This window comes from Helianthus annuus, chromosome 6 (genome assembly GCF_002127325.2).
Source record: "Helianthus annuus cultivar XRQ/B chromosome 6, HanXRQr2.0-SUNRISE, whole genome shotgun sequence".
Classification (NCBI taxonomy): domain Eukaryota; kingdom Viridiplantae; phylum Streptophyta; class Magnoliopsida; order Asterales; family Asteraceae; genus Helianthus; species Helianthus annuus.
In genome coordinates, this window is record NC_035438.2 from 17,361,102 (window position 1) to 17,368,315 (window position 7,214).

A 7,214-nucleotide genomic window follows, 5' to 3' on the forward strand; every position below is an offset into this window, starting at 1 on the left:
ATTCTTTCATCATGCCATAATAATGTTAGTATTCATGCTCATTCATATTAACACACACTTTCCAACTCTTATCTACATTGACTTTCACTAACACGCATACGACATGATTTGTCAACCACATAGACCATATTAATGACATCATATTAATTTCATACATAATGTTGTATAACACATACAACTACATGATCACCTAGTCACATACACAATATACACAACCAATTTACACATACTTATGCTTTCATAACTCTACATTCGATAACCGCATTGTTCAACATTCACTCAATCAAAATTATCATTTCACATATGTACACGACATACTCCAACATTATCACTTATCAATAAACTACGCATTTCACATTCGTACACATTCACTCTTAATCACCATAAATCAAGCGCATCAATTACATGGCGAGCATCACACCATTGGAGCATAAGGTACAAGTTCCTAATGCATAATTTTACCAACCCATACATTCAAATCCGAATTCTCATATGGACTCCACCTTAAGCACACTTAACTTATTATTTTGCTAACGGCTACACCATAAGCACCTTCTATACATAATTACCCATAACCTCCATACAATTTCACAATTTTGCTCTCTTAGGCATTTCATCAAACACTTGGTATGCGTACACCATTTAATGCACAACATACAACTAATTCATGCATAATATTACAAGTTCATGTCAAGATCATCAAGTTCCACTTAGAATCATATAATCCTCATAATATGCCCAAATTAACTAACTATCACTCATTACATACTACATCATACATAAACTTTATACAACAATTACACATGCATGATTATCCATATCATCATCTCCACCACTACATGTGGGTTTCATCTATAATCATCTAATTAACCTAAACCTTGTGTAATCTATGCTCTATATCATGATACTAATACATTCTCATGCTCAATTTCATCCCAATTCATGGATTAAGACATAACCCATTTCATACAAGATCACCAATCTTAGTTTTGAGACATACCTTTTGATCCTCTTGTGATGGTGAGCATTAATCCGTGTTTATTCATGATTTTGAGCCTCGATTCAACCTTCAATTTGGAGCTTCATTAAGAACTAGGGTTTACACCCCTTTGTTCTTCTCCAGAGCATTCCACGCACACACACACACACGATGTATGTGTGTTGTGTGTTATAATTTTGTTTATTAAAACATAACTTTCCCCCTTGTTCATATATGGTCCTTCAAGTTTGTTCCCTTGCTTGCTTTGCTAAACTTTTGACTAAGTATAATAACCTAGTTACTACATTCCATTTTATTAAACATGGGGTCTCACTAGCAAATTTAGTAATTCGAGTTTTTGGGCGTTACTTAACTCGGTTAAATAACCCAGTTGTTTATTTCATGCTAAGTCATATAAGAACACATGGCAATTATAAACATTCGGGTTTTGGGGTGTTACAAAAGCGAGTTGTAAATATAGTTTCTTTACACGATAGAAGACGAGAAAGTTGGGGGGGGGGGGATATTCCACGGTCCTCCCAACCGCCGAGGTGATCCCACCTCGCAGACCGCCACCCAGCAAGCCTGAGTCTGGGGGTAAATCCGCTACCGCAGGGGCATTGGGAACGAGCAAGACTCGAACCCGCCACCTCCGGGTTAGAATGCGGGCTGGTGGCCATTGGGCTGACACCCAATGGTTAGAAGACGAGAAAGTTAGGTATGTGTAAATATCACAAACAAAATGTAACATCCCGAAATTTTAAAACTATATACTAGAATTATAAAATATATAATAAACAAGAATAAACTAACTAGGATAAATAACCTAGTTAGTTAAGAATCTTGTAGTAACACTTGAATGAGTTAAAAGGCCAAGAATATAAACTAGATAAGAGTGGAGGGACCAAAGTTGTTAAAATAGAAACTCTAATTACTAAAGTAGTAAAAAAATCAACCAAACACCCCATTCAAGAGGTGTCTGGTCGATCATCAAGCAAGGGCGACAGGGGGGTTCTTCACCCAAACCCTAATTTGCAAGAAAATCACAAATTGGAGCCTCAAATCAGTTAGAAATCGAAATTCAAGCACTAAATCGTGATCACCTTGTCAAAGGGATCCTAAGGTATGTTGAATTAGGTCATTTTCGTTCGATTTAAAGTTCATGTATGTGATCAAAATCGGATGTAGAGCTTGATTATGTGTAGTAAACATGAAATTGGAAGTAAAATATGGTTTAGGGACAAACCCTAGATGATTTCTTGTTAAAAATCTTGCATGTTAGTTGTAGGAATCAAAATCACTATAGTGGGTGATTAGTAAGTTAGTAGAACTTGATAAACACTAGGATTAAGACTCTTATTCTAGTGAAAAACTGAAATTGTGAGATAATCTCTGAAATTGTTGATGTTAAAATATGTGTATATTGTCTAATTGAAGTTGATTTGAGTGATAAATTCAAGTTATGAACTTGGTTTAGATCATGTAAAAATCTGACCCGCAAGGTGTTTGATAAAACGCCTAAATGAGGATTAAAATGTTAAAGATTGCTAAAAACGCAGATTTACATATGTAATGAATGAATGCGTTAAAGCTTATGAAAAAGAGTTCTAATCTTTTATGAAATGGACTCTTTAGGCAAGGAATCCGGAACGTCAAGTGGACACGCCGGAGGTGATACCCGCGGAAAAGGTGCGCTTTGAAGGTACGCGACTTTAGTCTCGTCGAATTAAGTTTAATTGCTTTGGTTTGAAATGTAATTGATGTCGTAGTGTAAAGGATGCGTTTGATGTGTCGATAAGTGACGAAGTGCACTCAACTATCAAACGGGTCAAAATAAGAACTCGGTATTTAGTTGGGTTAGTCATTGAAGTGATGGTTTTCACTAAGTGGCAAAACGGGTCAAAATGATGTTTTCAAAGGAGTCACGAGAGTTGCGACTGGAAAGTCGTATATCTTGTTAAATGATAAATTTTACCATACTAATGATTTGGTAATGGTGAATCTAAGTATAAGAACCCGGGATATGGGTCGAACATAAAAAAGGAAAAAAAAAAGAGGATTGTTTGAAACGGAATGCTTGAATTCCGAATAATCAAGTAATAGCCATAGAGGAATTTCAAAGCCATGAAATTGGCGTGAAAACACCAAGTATGTGAGCCCGGGTAATTGGGTAAATATGTTAAAAAGGGTTTAAGAATGAAAAGAGGTGTTATGCACTCACACTAATGGGTCGAATAATGGTAATAAGGAAATTCATGAACCAATTTGTGGTATCACGGTTTCCGCAATATAAAATTTACACGGTTAAGTCCGAAGTTTTATTACGGACTCATAGCAATAAGAATTGGTTGAATCGGATCAATGAGTAAAGAATTATGAGCTTCTAAAGTTGAAAAATAGCCAAGTTGCAAATGTGCAGAACCCACCGTAAATTACGGTTCCATCGTAATTTACGGTGGACAACAATGTGTTACGGTGTTTTGCTACTGTCTTACGGCAGAACCATAACATTCCCAGGTTCACCGTAATTTACGGTGATACCGTAAATTACGGTGGAACCCAGTAAAAATTTATATTTTGTAGCCACTTGTGTTATTAAAACCTGTTTATACAATATATATTAAAGTCAAAACTAACGGTTTTTAGTGTTTGACTCTAGGTATGAATGAATCTCTCCCGGATGACGATCAAGCACTTTGTCAAGAACCGAACACGCAAATCGAAGCTTCCGCACTGAATATGATCCTGTCTAAACTTTAAACATGTCATAAAGATTTTGTTAATGGTGTTTTGAATCCTTTAAACTAGTTGTTAGTTGACTAGTAAGGGTTGCCTTTAAATGAATTATGCACTATCTTGAACATGCTTGGAAAACTTTACTCGTATGTATGGTTTGAAATACAAAATGCTTTTGTAAACTCTGATTTTTTATAAAATTTCATGAAATATTAGTTAAATTATGTTAAATTATTTAGGGTGTTACACAAAACCTAACGATGTATATATCTTTATACAGAAAACACACTAGGATGTCTACTCCAAAGAACAACGCACCAAAATCTCACGATATATATGCATATGGTTATGCATTTCACTTCTCAGTTTTCGAAAACTTGACTAGGAAAAGCAAACACCTTTCCTATTGAATCGGTTTCATTAGGTTAATGTACATCTATTTATTTGTATAGTTAGTATAACACATCCAACAATATTGCTTCTATCTTCAAAGGTTTTAGTTTCATATAATCGAATTGAGGTTAGGTATTCATAGACTAGAGGTGGTAAAAACTTTATATAACAATTCAATTATGTAGATAGGGTTTTTATATGAATAAGCAAAAGATCAAATACAAATAATCTTAACATCCTAAACATACAAATTGAAGGAAAACTCAAAAAGACAAGGTGACATTTTTGTAATTACCACCAACTATCAAAGTTACTATACAAATGTGAACTCAATCAAAAATACCTAAAAAACACAAATTTTTTTTAAACATTTTTTATTAAAAAATCGTTACATTTTGTTAGCAAAAAAAAAAATTTTTTTTTGCTGCTACTAAAAGTAGCAATTTTTTAATAAAAAATGTTAAAAAAATAAAATAAAATAATTTGTGTGTTTTTTTTTATTTTTTTAGGTTTTTTTGAGGGTTTAGTTTTTAGCATTTTAGCTTGGGTGGGGGTGGAGGAGGGGGGAGGAGGTTAGGTTTTTTAGGTATATTTGTAGAGTAACTTTGATAGTTATTGATAATTACAAAAATGACACATTGTCTTTTTGAATTTTCTTTCAATTTGTATGTTTAGTATGTTAAGATTATTTGTAAAAAAACTTTATCCTATATGAATAATAATATACTTTTAGATTTTTAACTTACTATTACTTTGACGGTTACCCAGTTTCCTTGTGTATGGACAAGGGAGCAATGGCTAAGGTCTCACGTGATATGTGCATACGTGTAGAATCCAATATGTAACCATTTGGACTTTTCCCTGGCGACAAATGAGGGTAAACATATTTGTCTTTTTTCCATTTTTAACAAATTCTTGCATTATTATAACAAATATTTTCACCTACTTAATTTATAATTACATAATATCAAATACATATATCAGTATACCACTATACCACGTATATTTTATTAGTATCATTTATCAAGAATTGTATTCTTGCAGTGTTCTTGGAATCTTCACATTCTAACTTATATGATACGTGGCGTTGGGTATTTGTTACGGCATATTATACAGTATATTGTGTTTATTATATAGAAGGGTATCGGGCGTTATATAAGTATATGATATACTGATATGTGCATGATATAAGACCATGTGTAGTGGAAGGAGAATATAATGCCCCCACCCTAGGGCATTTTACGCCATGTGGCGGTCCAATCAGCAAAGGGGCATTATTGGGCGTTTTCTAAAATGGGGTGTAATGGGGATGGGGCATTATTGGGCATTATTGGGGCATTAAATAAAATAAAGAAAAAACCCCACAAAAATCTCATTGGTCAGTCAACCCTCCCACAATCCCCTTTAGGCGTTTTAATTATCACGCCAAAGCAAAAAATTTTTGAGCATAATGCCCCATAATGCCCTATGTAATGGGAATGGGGGGCGTTTTTTTTAAGCATAATGCCCACATAATACCCCACTACACATGGTCTAAGTATATATTGAGTATATGATATAAAGTACATGCTATAACGTATAGGACGTTGTTATATAATATATTATGTGCATATGTTTAGGCATTTATAATATAAGGGCCCAGGGGCGGTGCGTTAATATAACGCGTTGAACATCACAAAATCCCACACCCACCTCCAAGTATAACGCGTGATACAATCACGGTTTCTGATTCCGTGATTTTTTCAACGCCGTGATGTTTTTTTTTTTTTTTTTTTTTTTTTTTTTTTTTTGTGAGTGTAATTGTTGGTTGGGGGGAAATTGTTGGGTGTGGTGGTGAGTGATGACCACCCCCACTAAAAAAGGTTGTGAGTGATGAAAAAATGGTTGCTGACATGGCAGAACATGATTGGATATTGTGAGTGATGAAATTCTATCATTAGTGACCACCCCCCTCCCCTAAGAATTAAAATGTATCTGTGTCTATATATGTGTGTGTGCATATACGCATAAATATATTATGCAAACATTTGTGAATAAATTAAACAACAAATCGAGGTTTGTTGTTTACTTCGTAATCCTAACATTGCTTATCTTGTGACTAAGTTTTGTAATTATAGAAATCCATTGCTAAGGAATATTGGTCCATTGGATTAGTTACATATGCTCTTCAGTCACAATATGTATCAATTCAGTGTCTAATATTAGTTTATCCGTTCATCTTGTCCCTTAAAGCCCTTTGTCTAGTATAGTTATTGGTTGGTTAGTATATATTAATATTAGAACCAGTTTATTCACAAAGATCAAACAAAATCATTATTTATATATTTATCTATGAGATATTTGATTAGGCTTTAATAAAGATGCCACTTGTATTAATATAATATATACTTACTCAATTATGTGTTGTTAAGATGGCGCATTATTTATTAAGGACAAGATTTAATTATTAAAGCTGCCAAATCCGACTATTTTTTTCTCTAAGTGGAAGCACGATACGAGGGAGGTATTATATAGTAATTATTTTATTGTTTTATATATTATGATAATAATATTTATTAAATACATTCATGATCTATCCATCTCATTTCAACATCAAAACAAAGGTAGAAAGCTTGTCACAATCATTACAAATAAAAAAAATGCCCGATTAAAAGATAAAGAAAAAAGGTAGAAAGCTTGTCACAATCGTTACAAATTAAAAAATGCCCGATTAAAAGATAAAAAAATAATCCAAACTTTCAAACTTGACGGTTTTAACTTTTACCGGTTTACCAACTACTTTTCACTCGTCTTACACACGTCGACACGTGTACAAATAGCATGTGAAGTGTTATTGTTTCCCGGCCCAAATCTCTATACAGAAGTCGGTAAATAACACGTCTCCCTCACTCACGTGCACCCCATGCCCATGTGGCCCTTTGCCGGTGAATATTTTACTAATATATCTATTTGCGACAATTTTTTAGAATTATGTGTACTTCCCTACAATAATATCTTTAGGTTATGCACTTGTTTTTGTACTTGGTTAGACGGTTAAGAGTGGCACTCCATCGGCCTAACATGTATTTGAAATCTCATGCTTTCAGACCTCACTCCATCAATAGTG

General features: G+C 33.8%; 1 long non-coding RNA gene across 1 annotated transcript; it reads left to right on the forward strand.

Annotated features, from left to right (window-relative positions):
• The first annotated feature begins 2,607 nt into the window (after positions 1 to 2,607).
• LOC110863800 lies at positions 2,608 to 3,823 on the forward strand. Its single transcript, XR_002549373.1, has 2 exons — positions 2,608 to 2,681; positions 3,639 to 3,823. It is a non-coding gene; the product is annotated as an uncharacterized LOC110863800 (long non-coding RNA).
• Positions 3,824 to 7,214: the final 3,391 nt, after the last annotated feature.